The 18,127-nt window shown below is 39.3% G+C and overlaps 1 protein-coding gene across 17 annotated transcripts in view; it reads right to left on the bottom strand.

The window, feature by feature from the left end:
* The window catches only part of SFMBT1 (Scm like with four mbt domains 1), a 117,027-nt gene that overhangs the window by 64,425 nt on the left and 34,475 nt on the right, over positions 1-18,127 (bottom strand). The gene's annotated exons all lie outside the window — the stretch shown is intronic.

Below are 18,127 nucleotides of genomic sequence, written 5' to 3'. Positions count from 1 at the left end.
TTCAACAAATGTTTACCAGAAACCTACTCTGTGTGAAAGTGAAAGTGAAGTCGCTCAGTCGTGTCCGACTCTTTGCGACCCTGTGGACTGTAGCCCACCAGGCTCCTCTGTCCATGGGATTCTCCAGGCAAGAATACTGGAGTGGGTTGCCATTTCCTTCTCCAGGGGAATCTTCCCAACCCAGGGATCGAACCCGGGTCTCCCGAATTGCAAGCAGACGCTTTAACCTCTGAGCTACCAGGGAATATTAGGGATCTTTCAGTGAAGAACACTGCCAAAATCTCTGCCCTAATGAGGCGTATGTTTTAGTGGGAAGGAGAAAAAGTACACTATTTTTTCTAAACATGGTAAGTGACAGAGCTGGGCAGGGGAGACCCATAGGCCAAAAGTTACACAGGGTGGAGGAGGGGCATCACTGAAAAGGTAACAATGGACAAAGACCTGGAGGACAACGGAAGGAAAGAGTCTGACAGGCAGAGCAAAAACCCAGAACAAAGACCTTAGAACAAGGGCATGTGAGCTGTGTTCCAAGACTAGCAAGGAAGCCAGGGTGGTAGAGGCCACAAAAGCAAACCAGAGAAGAGGAAAAGCAAGAGAGCCATCTACTCCACACTGACTGCCACACTCCCAGTCTCCTTTGTGACTGTCTCCCACCTGTTCCCTGGGGAACCATATTTACCACAACCCTACTCCTCTGGGGTGGGGGTGGAGGAACATACAGGTAATGCTGCTGGGAATGTAAAGTGGTGAAATCCCTTCGGAAAACTGTCGGGCAGGTTTTTTTTTTTTACTTTATTTTACTTTACAATACTGTATTGGTTTTGCCGTACATCAACATGAATCCGCCACAGGTGTACACGTGTTCCCAATCCTGAAGCCCCCTCCCACCTCCCTCCCCATACCATCTCTCTGGGTCATCCCAGTGCACCAGCCCCAAGCATCCTGTATCCTGCATCTAACCTAGACTGGTGATTCATTTCTTATATGATATTATACATGTTTCAATGCCATTCTCCCAAATCAGCCCACTCTCTCCCTCTCCCACAGAATCCAAAAGACTGCTGGATACATCTGTGTCTCTTTTGCTGTCTCGCATAAAGGGTTATCGTTACCATCTTTCTAAATTCCATATATATGTGTTAGTATACTGTACTGGTGTTTTCTTTCTGGCTTACTTCACTCTGTATAATCAGCTCCAGTATCATCCACCTCATTAGAACTGATTCAAATGTATTCTTTTTAATGGCTGAGTAATACTCCATTGTGTATATATACCACAGCTTTCTTATCCATTCCTCTGCTGGTGGACATCTAGGTTTTGAAAATGTTAAATACAGATTTACCATGAGACCTAGCAATTCCACTCCTTGATATATACTCAAGAGGACTGAAAACATGTCTACACTAAAACTTGTAGATGAATGTACACAGCAGCATTCTTCATAATGCCAAAAGGTGGAAACAAGCCAGATGTCCACCAGTTCGTTAATGGATGAATAAAATGTGAGCTATCTAACACAATGGAATATTATCTGGCCATAAAAAGGAACAAATATTTATATGCAATGTACTGAATAAGCAAACCCATAATCCCATGGATGGTGCATGGGGTTGCAGAGTCAGACACAACTGAGTACCTTTCACTTTCACACGACTCAGTTGGTAAAGAATCTGCTGCAATGTGGGAGACTCGGGTTCGATTCCTGGGTGAAGAAGACCTCCTGGAGAAGGGATGGCAACCCACTCCAGTATTCTTGCCTGGAGAATTCCATGGGCAAAGGAGCCTGGCAGGCTACATCCATGGGGTCGCAGAGTTGGACAAGATTGAGACACTTTCACTTCTATAGATCAGCAGTAGAGATACAACAGACTGCCATGGAATTGCTTTCTCAATTAATCAATAAATATTTACTGAGTGCATACCATCTGCCACATATTGTTTTAGGTAAACAAACAGAGGGGGGAACCCTGCCCTCATGAATCTCCCAGTCCAGAGTGGGAAGACAGAAAAACAAAGAGTATAGTATATTGAACAAAATGTTAGGAGGAAAATGAAGCAAGAAAGGACAGAGAGTACTACTTTCAAAAAGGTGACTAAGATCTTAGTTATGAGGTGACATGAGCCTACACCTGAGCAAAGGGAGGAAGTGGATACCTGGGGAACAACATTCCAGGCAGGAAAAAGATAAGTGCAAAGACCCTCAGTGAGACCTTGTGCAGGACACCTAAGGCCAATGCTGCTGCAGCACAATGATCAAGGCTGGGATGCTAGCAGACGAGTTTAGAAAGCTACCAGGGAGCCAGATTACATATACACTTGTAGACTGATGTGAAGGTTTTAGTTTGGGGCAAGTCAGTGGAAGAGTTTGAGTAGAGAGACAGAGTTTGACCTTTAAAAAAAAAAAAAAAAAGGTTATTCTGCAGCTACGTTGAGTGAAGTGAAGTCACTCAGTTGTGTCCGACTCTTTGCGACCCCATGGACTGGAGCCTGCCAGGCTCCTCCATCCATGGGATTTTCCAGGCAAGAATACTGGAGTGGAGTGCCATTTCCTTCTCCAGGGGATCTTCCCAACCCAGGGATCGAACCTGGGTCTCCCACACTGCAGGCAGACTCTTTACTGTCTCAGCCACCAGGAAAGCTATGTTGAGAAGAGACTGTCAAAGGACAAGACCAGAAGCAGGAAGACCACTGTAAAAGATGCTGGAATAATTCAGGTGAGAGGTGCTGGTGGTTAACTGCAGGTAAGGAGCAGCAAGAACACTGAGAAGAGTGAAAGACTGGATGTGGGGTATGACAGAAAGAGCATTATCCAGGCTGCCACCTAAGTCTTTGGTCTAAACAGTGATGCGCTTGGTCGCTCAGTTATGTTTGACTGTGCTACCCCATTGACAGTAGCCCGCCAGGCTCCTCTGTCCATAAGGATTCTCCAGGCAAGAATACTGGGGTGCGTTGCCAAGCCCTTCTCCAGGGGATCTTCCAGACCCAGGAATCGAACTGGGGTCTCCTGAATTGCAGGCAATTCTTTACCAGCTGAACTACCAGGGAAGCCACTAGAAAGGATGAAATTGCTACTTGGAGAAAAAACAGCCTAAAGGAAGAGTGGTTTGAGGGAGAAAAATCCAGAGGGTTTTAATACAAATAGGGCAAAATGATTGCTTTCTTCATTATTAAAGGTTCACTCTTTTGTTTAGGGAATTTTTTTTCAACTAACAAAAGGATAATTATTACTATTAAAGTGTTTCCAATTTATAAGCTATTTTCTTTATGAATTGTAACTTCATCTGAGCAAAATAACAACTCATTATAACAGCTAGATAGATGGGTTCAATCCTTATTTTATACCTTGGGAACCTTTTTGTCACCTTCAATCCCACTCTTACAATTCACCTTTCTTTCTAGGTTTACTAATCATCCATGAAGGCACCTCCTCATACCCATTCAGTAATTTATGCTGTCCTGTTATCTTATTTTAAAATCTCAATTTCAAAAAATAAAGTAAAATAAAATCTCAATTTCAATACCCACAAATTTTCCATTCAGTTCAGTTCAGTCGCTCAGTCATGTCCAATTCTTTGCGACCCCATGAATCGCAGCATGCCAGGCCTCCCTGTCCATCACCAACTCCCGGAGTTCACTCAAACTCACGTCCATTAAGTCAGTGATGCCATCCAGCCATCTCATCCTCTGTCGTCCCCTTCTCCTGCCCCCAATCCCTCCCAGCGTTAGGGTCTTTCCCAATGAGTCAACTCTTCGCATGAGGTGGCCAAAGTACTAGAGTTTCAGCTTTAGCATCACTCCTTCCAATGAACACCCAGGACTGATCGCCTTTAGGGAAGGACTGGTTGGATCTCCTTGCAGTCCAAGGGATTCTCAAGAGCCTTCTCCAACACCACAGTTCAAAAGCACCAATTCTTCAGCACTCAGCTTTCTTCACAGTCCAACTCTCACATCCATACATGACCACAGGGAAAACCATAGCCTTGACTAGACAGACCTTTGTTGGCAAAGTAATGTCTCTGCTTTTGAATACGCTATCTAGGTTGGTCATAACTTTCCTTCCAAGGAGTAAGCGTCTTTTAATTTCATGGCTGCAGTCACCACCTGCAGCGATTTTGGAGCCCCCCAAAATAAAGTCTGACACTATTTCCACTGTTTCCCACCTATTTCCCATGAAGTGAGGGGACCAGATACCATGATCTTCGTTTTCTGAATGTTGAGCTTTAAGCCAACTTTTTCACTCTCCTCTTTCACTTTCATTAACAAGCTTTTTAGTTCCTCTTCACCTTCTGCCATAAGGGTGGTGTCATCTGCATATCTGAGGTTATTGATATTTTCCATTAAAGGCACTTAAAATGTCAATTTTTCTAAGCCTTGCTTAAAGCACATCTTTCAAAAATTTCAGAGATAAATAATTTTTAAAAACTGAATCATACTATAAAGAGGTTGAAAATTTCACGCCAACCAATTTATAAATCCCTGGTTCATAGATGTAAGTATGGACACTCTGCAGTCCTGCTTCTTCAGCAACTGCTAATTACTACCAGGATACTGAGCACCTACACAACTCCAGATACTAAGAATACTAAATCAAGGCTTTGAAACTATCTTTCATTGTACCAAAATATGACAGAAGCATTTAAAAATCATTTATTTATCCTTATATTATCTGGTAAGCTGCAGAAACAGCATATCTTCTAGAGCTCAAATATTATCACATTTTTCATTGATTACAGGCTTTAATACGGGAGCCAGTAGCATAAGCACAAGTTAAAATAGTCAATATGTCTTTACTCTGATTAAATAAAGAGGTACTTGATTCACCAACACAAACTGTCAAAATGTACCACTTGCAATCATTTTATTAAAGGATTACAGGAAGAGACTATGTCTGGCTAAAAAGCCTGGAAACTATTCTATCATTTCATGGTTGCTGTTTCTCAGCCTTCTCATGTCAAGTGACAGATCAGAAACTTCATTTCAACTCAACAAATGCCTGTTGACCATCTATCTTTAAAAAAAAAAAAAAGGAAAGAAGTAATATTTGAGTACCTACTACGTGTGTGCCCAACACTTATTTGGTATGTTATACGGTAAATGAAACACTGCCCAACATTACATGGAAAACATGTTAACTATTTTAAAACTATATCTTATTTAATCCTAACCAACTATCTTCTTATCACATACATGATAACCTCATTTTACAGATCAGGAGACTGAGGTTCAGAGAAATTAAATAATCTGTCAATTTATATAGCTAGGAAACATCAGGAGCAGCATCTGAAGCCTGATTTCCTAAGCTTGAACTCCCCTGGTTTTCCCAGCTTTTCCTGGAGCTCAGGATGACTGTGATCCGTCTATCTCCTGCACCACAAAGCGATGCCCCTAAATGATTTACCTCTCATCCTTCTGTTTACTCATGTATTTAACTTCAGGATTCTTCACTGTTCTACTAGAATTGTAAGTAACCAGGCATCTGGATGGTACCTAGATAGGTGCTGCCATCAATGAATTTCTCTCAAAATGTTACTCTACTAGGTCCTTAACCAGATAAATTCATATGAAAGAATAAAAGCCTGAAAACTCTGAATTAATGAACACGTGAAAAAAGAAATACAATTTTCTTCTTTTTTAAAAACAATTGTATTTTATGTATTTATTTTTGGCTGCACTGAGTCTTCATTGCTGCACAGCCTCTCTAGCTGCAGCAAGCGAGGGCTACTCTTTGTTGAGGTGCATGAGCTTCTCACTGTGGTGGCGTCTCTTGTTGCAGAGCACAGGCTCCAGGGCGTGAGGGCTTCAGCAGTTGCAGCACGTGGGCTCAGCAGTTGCAGTGCACGGACTTAGATGCTGTGGTGCACAATCTGTGATCTTCCCAGATCAGGGATCGAGCCAATGTCTCCTGCATCGGCAGGGAGATTGTTTACCACTGAGCCCCCAGGGAAGTCATAATTTTCTTATTCTTTAAATGAACTTCCAAAGAAGAGGATTTATGAGGCTTTTGCTTAAAGTGTTAAGATTGAGGTTTTTTCTCAAGTAGGTTTAAATTCCCAGTTTACTCCTTTATATACCTAGAAACTAGCACTATACAAAGGTAAGCCCAGTCCAATTCAACTCTCCAATTCTGCAAGGGTCACTACTAGTACAGCCTAATGTCTTTCCCTCCAACTCTTCCACCATGCCCTCATACCCACATTTGGTCACAGAATGGATTATGCTCAGTCAGTCTCATCCCATCCACCCTGTCAGATAATCATTCTGTTCTGAGTCTTCCTTGTGACCATGTAACCCAGTCCTGGCTCGAAAAGAAGTAAGAAAAAGTTTACTGGGGAGCTTCTGGAAACTATATTCTCATTCCTAATAAGAGAGGTTAAGATAGTTTCAAAATGAAGAATCGAATCGCCAGTCTATGTCTGACGCAGGATACAGCATGCTTGGGGCTGGTGCATGGGGATGACCCAGAGAGATGTTATGGGGAGGGAGGTGGGAGGGGGGTTCATGTCTGGGAATGCATGTAAAAATTAAAGATTAAAAAAAAAAAAAAGATAGTTTCAAAACGTGTAGTCTTTGATATTAGCCACTGTTCACCTTGCTCTGGGAACAGGCACAGCTAGGGTTAGCAAACACATCCCAATACAGTGTGTACAGACTATGTACTCTTTTACAGCCCCTGCAGTGCCCCATACACTAGAAAGTAAACTCCACAAGAACATGCATTGCTTCACTCAAATAGTTCCCAGTGGTCATGTGTGGTTGTGAGAGCTAGACCATAAAGAAGGCAGAACACCAAAGAATTGATGCCTTCGAACTGCGGTGCTGGAGAAGACTCGTGAAAGTCCCTTGGACAGCAAGGAGATCAAACCAGTCAACCTTATGGAAGATCAACCCTGAATATTCACTGGAAGGACTGATGCTAAAGCTGAAACTCCAATATTTTGGCCACCTGATGTGAACAGATGACTCATTTGAAAAGACCCTGATGCTGGGAAAGACTGAGGGCAGAAAAAGAGGGTGTCAGAGGATGAGATGGCTGAACAGCATCATTGATGCAATGAACTTGGGCAAACTCCAGGAGATGGTGAGGGACAGGCAGGCCTGGCAAGCTGCAGTCTATGGGGTCACAAAGAGTCAGACTTGACTGGGCAACTCAACAACGATGACGACAAATGTCTAGTACATGCCAGGCTCTGTCCTGGGCACCAGGATAAACAATGAACAAATCAGAAATTAAAATTCCTGTTCCTAAGACACAGTTGGTACTCAATTAATATTTGTCGAATTAATGAACTACAAAGTCAAATGATTAATTACTGAAATAACACCTTGGTAGAATAAAATGATTTTTTTCTTTTTAGAATACCTTCTTAAACTGTAAAATATTAAGCTTACTGAAACTATTATTTAGTCAGTTCAGTTCAGTTGCTCAGTCATGTCCAACTCTTTGCGACCCCATGGACTGCAGCATGCCAGGCTTCTCTGTCCATCACCAACTCCCAGAGCCTACTCAAACTCGGGTCCATTGAGTCGATGATACCATCCAACCATCTCATCCTCTGTCGTCCCCTTCTCCCGCCTTCAATCTTTTCCAGCATCAGGGTATTTTCAAATGAGTCGGTTCTTTGCATCAGGTGGCCACAGTATTGGGAGTTTCAGCTTCAGCATCAGTCCTTCCAATGAATATTCAGGATTGATCTCCTTTACAATTGACTGGTTGGATCTCCTTGCAGTCCAAGGGACTCTCAAGAGTCTTCTCCAACACCACAGTTCAAAAGCATCAATTCTTCGGCGCTCAGCCTTCTTCACAGTCCAACTCTCACATCCATACATGACCACAGGGAAAACCATAGCCTTGACTAGATGGACCTTTGTTGGCAAAGTAATGTCTCTGCTTTCAAATATGCTATCTAGGTTGGTCATAACTTTCCTTCCAAGGAGTAAGCGTCTTTTAATTTCATGGCTGCAGTCACCATCTGTAGTGATTTTGGAGCCCAGAAAAGTAAAGTCTGACACTGTTTCCACTGTTTCCCATCTATTTCCCATGAAGTGATGGGCCCAGATGCCATGATCTTCGTTTTCTGAATGTTGAGCTTTAAGCCAACTTTTTCACTCTCCTCTTTCATCAACAGGCTTTTTAGTTCTTCTTTACTTTCTGCCATAAGGGTAGTGTCATCTGCATATTTGACGTTATTGATATTTCTCCCGGCAATCTTGATTCCAGCTGGTGCTTCTTCCAGCCCAGTGTTTCTCATGATGTACTCTGCATAGAAGTTAAATAAGCAGGGTGACAATATACAGCCTTGACGTACTCCTTTTCCAATTTGGAACCAGTCTGTTGTTCCATGTTCAATTCTAACTGTTGCTTTCTGACCTGCATATAGGTTTCTCAAGAGGCAGGTCAGGTGGTCTGGTATCCCCATCTCTTTCAGAATTTTCCACAGTTTATTGTGATCCACACAGTCAAAGGCTTTGGCATAGTCAATAAAGTAGAAATAGATGTTTTTCTGGACCTCTCTTGCTTTTTCCATGATCCAAGTATACCCAAATATGTTCTACCCAAAGTTTGGCCCAACAAATATCTTGAAAAAGGTCACTGGGTAAAAACAATCAGTTCAGTTCAGTTCAGTCACTCAGTCGTGTCTGACTCTTTGCGACCCCATGAATCGCAGCACGCCAGGCCTCCCTGTCCATCACCATCTCCCAGAGTTCACCCAGACTCAGGTTCATCGAGTCCGTGATGCCATCCAGCCATCTCATCCTCTGTTCTCCCCTTCTCCTCCTGCCCCCAATCCCTCCCAGCATCAGAGTCTTTTCCAATGAGTCAACTCTTCTCATGAGGTGGGCAAAGTACTGGAGCTTCAGCTTTAGCATCATTCCTTCCAAAGAAATCCCAGGGTTGATCTCCTTCAGAATGGACTGGTTGGATCTCCTTGCAGTCCAAGGGACTCTTAAGAGTCTTCTCCAACACCACAGTTCAAAAGCATCAATTCTTTGGCGCTCAGCCTTCTTCACAGTCCAACTCTCACATCCATACATGACCACAGGAAAAACCAGAGCCTTGACTAGACGGACCTTAGTTGGCAAACTAATGTCTCTGCTTTTGAATATACTATCTAGGTTGGTCATAACTTTCCTTCCAAGGAGTAAGCGTCTTTTAATTTCATGGCTGCAGTCACTATCTGCAGTGATTTTGGAGCCCCCCAAAAATAAAGTCTGACACTGTTTCCACTGTTTCCCCATCTATTTCCCATGAAGTGATGGGACCAGATGCCATGATGTTCGTTTTCTGAATGGTGAGCTTTAAGCCAACTTTTTCACTCTCCTCTTTCACTTTCATCAGGAGGCTTTTTAGCTCCTCTTCACTTTCTGCCATAAGGGTGGTGTCATCTGCATATCTGAGGTTATTGATATTTCTCCCGGCAATCTTGATTCCAGCTTGTGTTTCTTTCAGCCCAGCGTTTCTCATGATGTGCTCTGCATAGAAGTTAAATAAGCAGGGTGACAATATACAGCCTTGACGTACTCCTTTTCCAATTTGGAACCAGTCTGTTGTTCCATGTCCAGTTCGAACTGTTGCTTCCTGACCTGCATACAGATTTCTCAAGAGGCAGGTCAGGTGGTCTGGTATTCCCATCTCTTTCAGAATTTTCCACAGTTTATTGTGATCCACACAGTCAAAGACTTTGGCATAGTCAGTCAAGCAGAAATAGATGTTTTTCTGGAACTCTCTTGCTTTTTCCATGATCCAGCGGATGTTTGCAATTTGATCTCTGGTTCCTCTGCCTTTTCTAAAACCAGCTTGAACGTCAGGGAGTTCACGGTTCACGTATTGCTGAAGCCTGGCTTGGAGAATTTTGAGCATTACTTTACTAGCATGTGAGATGAGTGCAATTGTGCGGTAGTTTGAGCATTCTTTGGCATTGCCTTTCTTTGGGATTGGAATGAAAACTGACCTTTTCCAGTCCTGTAGCCACTGCTGAGTTTTCCAAATTTGCTGGCATATCGAGTGCAGCACTTTCACAGCATCATCTTTCAGGATTTGAAACAGCTCAATTGGAATTCCATCACCTCCACTAGCTTTGTTCGTAGTGATGCTTTCTAAGGCCCACTTGACTTCACTTTCCAAGATGTCTGGCTCTAGATTAGTGATCACACCATCATGATTATCTGGGTCGTGAAGATCTTTTTTGTACAGTTCTTCCATGTATTCTTGCCACCTCTTCTTAATTTCTTCTGCTTCTGTTAGGTCCAGACCATTTCTGTCCTCTATCGAGCCCATCTTTGCATGAAATGTTCCCTTGGTATCTCTAATTTTCTTGAAGAGATCTCTAGTCTTCCCCATTCTGTTGTTTTCCTCTATTTCTTGGCATTGTAAAAACAACAGTGGTGTCCAAAAAAGAATTCTTCTTTACTTTGTGCCTTTGTCTCCATTAGTTGGGCAAATGCTTCTCTGAATAGTGAACAACAAAATTCACATGGTAGTGAAATGATGGACCAGACTAATTATAAAAATGACACCCAGCTTAAATTCACCACTTACTAGATCAGTTTCCTTATCTGTTAAATAGGCAATATATATATGGTATATCATTTACACTTACAGAAGGTACCTAATAAATCCTGTCCATTATAGAACATCAGAAATACGTTTCCATACAACCCTCATGTTTCCATACAACCATGTCTTTCCAGCTAAGGAAGTTATAGGGGTCATAAATTATAGAGATTATTGAACCTACACTACAACTTTCAAAAGCTCAGGAAGTTTTACAAAATATTTTCATTGGTTAATTTAGGCCTGTAAAAAAAATCAAGGTATATGAATAATCAACACCATATGAAAACTAACTAGATAATTCTGATAAGAAAGTATGTGGCCTCAAAAGCCAGACTAAGGGGCTGACAGATGCAGGACCTGCTTGCTGTGTGGCTTGGGCAAAATACAGAATCAATTTATGCCTCAGTAGGCTCTTCTGTAAATTGGAGATGTTAACAACAGTAGCTAGCCCATAAAGCTATTAATACTTTGATTATTCAATCAATTAATGCATGTAAAAGTTTACAGTACAGTTAGTCCTCAAAGAATATTAGCTGTTATTGTTTAACAAGCTATTATTGCTTCTTTTACTAGAATGAAGATACTCTTGGTTTCTAAAATGATTCCCAGACCACATGTAGTTGAAACTCTTTTTCTTATTACATATACTCCAAACTCCTCCTAGCAAAGTTATACAGTACATGCTTTTTAAAATTATACTTCTTTATTAATTCTTTAATGGACTGGAATGACACTGAGTTAGAGAACAGTCAAAAGGCTAAAAAAGAATCCGTGATAAACAGCCATCACCAAACACCGTAGACTCAGTAGGAAAGCACACAAACAAAGCCTCTGCCTTAAGGGAATAAGGAGGCTTCTGCCTCTCCCCAAGGCCTTTGAGAAGAGAACCAAGGGCAAGTTACAGTGATTGATGTCTTCAGACCTCTGGGAGTCTGCCTTTGTCCAATCATTCAGCAAACTTGAACTCCTACTCTTTCTCCTCAAAGCATTCAACAGAGGGCACCATTATAAGACAGGATGCTTTGGGAAGTTTCCCGTTTTATTTTGTAACATTAAGCACACAGGTGTTTGTAAAAGCTTTACATCAAACCCTACAGACTCCTGGACTACAATCACATGTGCTGTACAATTAATTCACTAGAATTTTTAAAAAGAATTTAAGGCCCTAAAAGATGATCAGTTATAAATGCCAAGTAACTCTGGATAGGCAATAACCCCTCAAAGTCACTATATGCATCCATACTGTGCTATCAGACAAAACCAGTCCCTCAAAGACACCTGCCAACTCCAGGGCAATGCTGAGTCCCTTGAGGAATCCCAGGGAAACAGCCCAACAGTGACTGACTGCTACCAAACACTGGGTTGGGCCTTAATGTTACGCTGCGGCCCACAAGCCTAAGAAGCACGCTGAAACACTTAACAACGGTGATACAAGGAACAAGCATAAGTTACTTCGAAAAATCATAAATTACTTAGAAAATAAAATAAGTCTTTAGCAGCTTTAACAATAAGTGCCTCCAAAAAAAGAGGAAACCTGTAGTCACTACTGGAGATAAGCTGCAAATATGTTAGATTTCCAAAATAACTCAGTACAAATTATTAAACAGGCATAAGAAGAACAACCAGACTAAATTATGCTAATAAGGAATCCAATTAAATTCATATGCAAGACGTAAAACCAAAACCTTTACTGGCAGAGCAATCCACATACCTGTCTTTCTAGAGTTTAGCAGGAGGCCTGGCAGCCTGTTTGGTCAGTATTAGAATTAAGTTGTGGCTTGTTATTTGTTGTTCTCAACTTCAATACCCACACATATTAATATATACAATGAAACATCCTCTAAAAATTAGAAGTGCCTATGTGAAATATATAGAGATTTTTGGTTAAATCTCTACACCTTTTTAACAAACACAATGCTTCCTCTCCCACTTTTCTATTCTTTCCCTAAAAATGTTATTTTTCCTGCCATTAAATTATTATTTAAATAAACCTAACTATGACAGAGGATGAGATTGGTTAGATGGCATCACTAACTCAATGGACATGTGTCTGAGTAAACACCAAGAGATACTGAATGACAGGGAATCCTGGCGTGCTGCAGTTAATGGAGTTGCAGAGTCAGACATGACTTAAGTCACTGAACAACAAATTTGATACTATAAAGATTGCCAATTTTCTAAGATTAGCATGTAGTTCAAAATGATCTATATAATAATCAATCCTTAACACCACTGTCTATGCTATGCTAATTTTCATATTTTATAAGAAAAAAATAGTTTTTACAAAATATAAAATTTAAGTTTGAAACAGAGACAAGCACCTTAGTTATCAAAAGAAGCCAACAAGTAAACTTCACTATTTTCCAATTAACAAAAGGTAGGCTAGGGTTAAATAACTGATTATTAATGTAGCTCTCAGAGGAAAATATTTTCAACACCATCTATGAAAACTGTTTTGACTTACGATACAAAGGCTGGTGTGTTTTTTTAGGATGAGGGATGAGAGAGAGACAAAGTTATTATTTTAACTGTATTTAAACTGATCAGAAAATAAATGAACTAGTTGGTCAGAACACAGTCACTCACTCAGGAAAAACATCATAAAGATAACAATTCAAAGCACACCCTGTAAGTCATTAACAGGGCTTCTTCAGTATTTTCTTCTAAGATGTGAGATTATACATACAGTATTATTCTCTATTAAAGTATAAAAAAGAACTCGACTCAGTTGTTTAAACTCACATTCTTCCAAAGTGATAATGTGAAGATTATCCCAGGTTTAGACATATCAAGTAGGAATTTCATGCCCACCAGTCAGATGACAGATAGGATACTCAGCCCATCCTTGCTGACTTGGAACAAAATCCAATGCTGGAAGAGGCTTAATGTCAAATCTAACTACCCAAAAATCATAAGCTAACTTCAAATTCCTCTCAGAGCAGTCTTAAAAAAAAAAAAATCAATAAGCTATTCAAGCACCAACCGTACTATTCTTACCTGAATCTTTTAACAAAATGTCAAACAAATTCAGACTGCCAGTTAGGAAGAACCGCCTTAATGAAAAAGTCTTGTCAAGAAAGAGAGGGAGGAAAAGTCTTTCCCATTTTAACAAATATTATGATGAGAAGTAAACATCATGCAATTTTGGCCTTGGGAATTTTGTCATCAGCACACCTTGTAAAACATATGAATAAATCTAATATAAAAAAATTACTACTGTGGGCTTACCTGGTCAACTTTGCAATTTTGGAGGGATATTGATGGAGCGAGGTGACATAACAAGAGAATAAAATACCTTTTCCATCTCATTCAAATGATGAGTAATGAAGTTCAACATCTAAATCTTTTTCCTTTTACTCATTTTTTCCAAACAATTAAATATTTCATGCTCACATCACTGTCTCATTTTCAAGCATCTGTTTAATGCCATCAGGAACCATACCTAGCACTACAGTTTTACAATACTGACTGCCTGGGTGATCTTTTATTTAATCTTTGTCTCACTAAGTAACTGTTACTAGTTAAGTCTAAAGTTAGAAAAAATCTTAACAGGTCACATCTAGTTCAATGACCTTCATAGTTTTGTAATTATACACCATTCTAATGCCCCAGTATTTCCACAGATAACACCTCTTCATTAACCTATGGTGCTTCTCTACCAAGTCCTTCCCCATTCACTCTGAGGAAGCTGTCCATCCTGCACTGCAACACCATCAACGACAGTACAGAAAACTCCCATGAATACCATCTGTGACAATCTGTTCTACTTCTGAGCAGCTCCACCACACACTCTGTTATTGAACCACCCTCAAGTTCCAATGGCTTCTACCCAAAGGTGTTGCCCATTCAGAATGAGATTGCACCTTCACACACACAAGAGCCCTTCAGATAGCCGGAAGATCTAACACTGCTTCCTAAGACAGGTCCTGGGCTCCCTCACCATCCCTGTCTTCCTCTGAAACACATTTCAATGTCTGTATTGCAACAGAATATAGAAGAATTAAAACCTTCAGACAATTTTGATCTCACTTTACACAGTCTACCACTTAACGTGACTGGGAAAAATATTTCAAAGTTAAGTTTGCTCAGTTAATTAGAGTTTGATACTGAGAGCTTGGTAATCAGTCTTGATGGAATAAAGAACTGTTCCTTTCTTCTTATATTTCTTTACATTTAACCAATTATAGAACAGATGTACTTCCAAAGACCTACAGATGGCCAACAGATACCTGAAAAGATGTTCACCATCACTAATCATCACAAAAATGAAAATCAAAAAACCATAATGAGTTATCACCTCATACCTACTGGGATAGGTATTATCAAAAAGTCAAGAGATAACAAATGCTGGTGAGAATGCGAAGAAAAGGCAACCCCTGTACACTTGTTGCTGAGAATGTGTAGCTACTACAGAAAACAGCATGGAGATTCCTCAAAAAACTACCTTACAATCCAGCAATTACACTTCTGAGGATAAGCCGAAGGAAACAAAGTCACTAAATTTAAGCTGATCAATTAGTACAGAAACTGTCCCCACCCCTGGCTCCATCCGTTCACTTAGTTCTAACCACTGTAAGCACCTGCTACATATAGCTCCTATTAGGAGGTACATCTACTTACAAAACTCTAGAGTTACTGTGACAATAGATTAGTATTTCAAACAGATACACTGACAGTCAAAAAAAAAATCATCCCATTTGGGAAGAACGCTGAAAAAAGGGTTAATAACCAAGGTACAAAAAATGAAAAAAAAATGGTAAAAACTCAATAGAATGCATGTCAACTTTGTAACTTTTCTTATTTACACTTAAGATAAAGGAAAGAACAGAAAACCTTTTCATAACAATAAAGCAGCATAAGAGACAGCAGCATCATAAATCAAAGCTGTTAATAAAAAGCAAGCAATTACTACATACTCTGTATAAAATACTATGCTGGAAAAAGGTAAGGTTAAGCTTGCCATGTTCTCTCATAAAGCATAATTCAGGATACATACAGCTTTTGCCTACGAAGAGGTCAAGGAGAACACTTTTATACAGCGTTTTCAACAGGATTTGTTCATAAGCCATTAATGCAGAGACAGAGGAAGAAAAAAAAAAACCTGCTTATTAGTTGAAACTGTCTGCCAACTCACCTGGGAAATGATGCAGGAGGGAAAATACCCCAAATGACTTGTTAATAACAAGAGTCACTGCATTTGTAACTAGAGATCATACACAACAGGACCACTGGATAACAAAACCGATAAGGACTTCTTTTAAAGAAAGCAATCCTGACAGAAGAATGGTAGAATCTCTAAAGCAATCAAGTAACAGATTTAAGCGCTGACCATCAGCAAACAGTTTACATCAACCACAAAACAAAAAACAACCTAAAAGGTTAAAGTGCCTGATAATGGAATATAACAGCAACAACAAAACAATACTGCAAACAAGCAAGCAAAACCAAACCTGAATCAGACTGAGCTTCTAGAGCCAACAGAGAAGTCATAGGAATATGGTAAACATCACAGCGACCTGACCCTTACCTCACACACTGTATAGAAAAACTCAAAAGGAATCATAAAGCTAAATATAACAGCTAAAACTTTAAAACGTAAGAAAAACAAGAGAATATGTTTTTGACCTAGGTTGATAAAGATTTTTTAGATATGATGCCCCAAAAAGGCACAAATGGTAAAAGAAAAATCAATAAATTTTGACTATATCAAAGTATAAAAGTGTCTGTTATTCAAAGATTTCATTAAGAAAAAGAAAAGCCACAAACGGAAGGAAAAATATTTGCAAAATATGTTTGATAAAGGATTTATATATAAAAACTGCTACAATTCCATAAACAATCCAATTTTTTTAATAGGCAAAAGATGTGAAGTGACTCTTCAACAAAGATATATGAATGACAAGATATGAAAACATACTCAACTTCATTAGTCATTAGGGAAATGCTAATTAAAATCTCAATGAAATATCATTACACGCCAAAAAAGATTATTAAAGTGAAAGATTAACAATACCAAATGTTAAGAATGGATGTGGAGAAACTGCAGCTCTCACACAATACCGGCACCAACATGCAAGAATGTAAAATGATACAGCCACTGTGAAAACAGTCTGGCAGTTCCTTGAAAAGTCAGATGCAGCAATTCCACTCCTGGTGTCTACCAAAATGAAATGAAAATATATCCATACAAAGACATTTACACAAGTGTTCATTGCCATGAACAAGAAACCACCCAAAGGTCCATCAATTAGTGAAAGGATAAACAAAATGTGGTATAGCTATACAATGGAACACTTCTCAGCAAAATACAAACAAACTACCAATACATGCATGACAGGAACTAATCTCAGAAATAACACAATGAATGAAATAATGCCAGATACAAAAGGCTACATACTGATTAATTTCATTTACATGGAATGTGTAGAAGAGGGAAAACTAGAGAGAAAGAAGCAGATCAGTGGTTGCCTGGGGCCAGGACAGAGGCAAAGATTATCAGTAAATGGTCAAAAGATCATTTGGGGGATGATGGAAATATTCTAAAACTAAATTTCAACGTTGGCTGCACAACTGTATAATCTTACTAAAACTTAAGCTGTTCACTTAAGGTATAAAATTTGCTTCAATAAAACAATTTTTAAAAAGAATTGAGACCAACTGCAATGCACTGGCCTTTTGGATTCTGCAAGCAAAATTTTAAATGTATTTATTGTGGTAAAATATGCATAACATAAATTTACCATTTTAATCACTGTTGAGTATAGTTCTGTGGCATTAAGTACATTCACGTTTTTGTGCAACACATTTAAAAAAAATAATAGCATGTGTGAAAACAATGAGAACTGAGCTGTGCATGGATTTTAATGTTATTAAGAAAAAATACAGACTGATAATAGCATTGCGTTTATGTTTTAACAACAGAGTCCTTAACTTTTAGAAGCACATACAAAAATATTTATCAATGAAATGACTTCGTATCTGGAATTCCTATAAAAATAATTTTGGGAGTACAAGACAACCAAATGTAAAGCATGATCCTTAGCTAGATAATGAAAGGAAAAAAACTGTGAAAGACATACCAGAAATGAGATGCTAACATGGAGAAATAAGATGCTAGCATTTTATCAATGCTAAATTCCCCAAATGTTGTAAGTGTATTGTAGGGCATGTATGAAAATATCTTATTCTTAGAGTTGTAAGCTGAAGTATTAGAAGTAAAGTGTCATGAGGTCTACAATGAATTCTCAAATGTTTCAGGATTATATAAAATATTTTATGCATATATACACACATATATGTACATATAAATAAGAGAGAGAGGGAGAGCAAGTGGTGATTCTAAGTAAAGGATTGAAAATGAGAACTTTAGTCTTAGAAAAAATGGTAATTGTTATGAGTTTATTGGAAAACAATGTTATGACATCTTAAATACTAAGGACATTTATAAAAACAAAAAATATGCATCCTCTTTGACTAAACTTCCCTTCTGGGAATTTATCTTCAAGAAACTCACTCAAGAGTGCAAGGAATGAGAGGTATTTATTATAACACTGTAATGGTTAAACAAAAAT

The sequence above is a fragment of the Ovis aries genome, chromosome 19, assembly GCF_016772045.2.
Source record: "Ovis aries strain OAR_USU_Benz2616 breed Rambouillet chromosome 19, ARS-UI_Ramb_v3.0, whole genome shotgun sequence".
Classification (NCBI taxonomy): domain Eukaryota; kingdom Metazoa; phylum Chordata; class Mammalia; order Artiodactyla; family Bovidae; genus Ovis; species Ovis aries.
The sequence above is the reverse complement of the archived record's forward strand: the minus strand, read 5'-3'. Positions and strand labels throughout refer to the sequence as shown.